We start from the raw sequence: 1,173 nt of genomic DNA, 5'->3' as shown, positions 1-1,173 counted from the left end.
AACCTAAAACTAATCATAACCCTAACCCTAAAAATAACCCTAACCCTAACCCTAAATGTAACACTAACTGTAACCCTAACCTAACCTTAACACTAATGCTAATACTAACCCTAAACTTAACTATAATGCTAACCCTAACACTAACCCTAACCCTAACCCAACCCTTACACTAACTCCAACCCTAAACCTAAAATTAACCCTAATCCTAACCCTAACCACACATAATGCTAAGCCTAAACTTAATCCTAATCATAAATATAACCCTAACCCTACCATAAACCTTAACCCTAACCATATGCTAACCCTAACCCTAACGCTAACCCTAACATTAACACTAACCCAAAACCTACCACAAAAACTAACACTAACCCTAACACTAACACTAATCCTAATCCTAATGCTAACATAAACTCCAACTTAATCCTAACCCTAACCCTAACATTAACACTAACCTTAACACTAACCCTAACCTTAACAAAAACACTAACCCTAACCCAAACACTAACACTAACCCTAACACTAACCCTAACCCTAAAAGAAACCATAATACTAACCATAACATAGCCTTAACCTAACCCTAACCCTAACCTAAACCTTATGCTAACCCTAAACCTAACACTAACTGTAAAACTAACCTTAATTCTAAATCTAAAGATAACACTAACAATAACCCTAACCCAACACCTAACCCTAAATTTATCCTTAACAAAACTTTAAACCTAATCCTAACCCAAAGCTAACCCTAACCATAAACCTAACCTGAATCTTAATCATAACCAAAAACCTAACCAAACCCTAAACTTCAACCTAACACAAACCCTAACACTAGCCCTATCATTACCTATAACAATAACCCTAACACTAACACTAATCCTAAAACTAACCCTAACACTAATTCTATCCATAACCATAATCCTAACTGTATCACTTAATTTAATCCTAACCCTAACCCTAACTATAACCCTAACACAAATCTTAACACTAAACTTAACCATATCCCTAACACTAACCCTATCCCTAACACTAATCCTAACACTAATCCTAACACTAATCATAACCCCTACCCTAAAACTGTCACTAACACTAACCCTAAATATAACCCTAAACCTATCACTAACCCTAACCCTAAACCTAAACAGGACACTAACCCTAACCCTCACCATAACACTAACC

The sequence above is a fragment of the Marmota monax genome, unplaced genomic scaffold (assembly GCF_021218885.2).
Source record: "Marmota monax isolate L192 unplaced genomic scaffold, Marmota_monax_Labrador192_F-V1.1 WCK01_AAM20220418_F8-fsc00257, whole genome shotgun sequence".
Lineage (NCBI taxonomy): Eukaryota > Metazoa > Chordata > Mammalia > Rodentia > Sciuridae > Marmota > Marmota monax.
The sequence above is the reverse complement of the archived record's forward strand: the minus strand, read 5'-3'. Positions refer to the sequence as shown.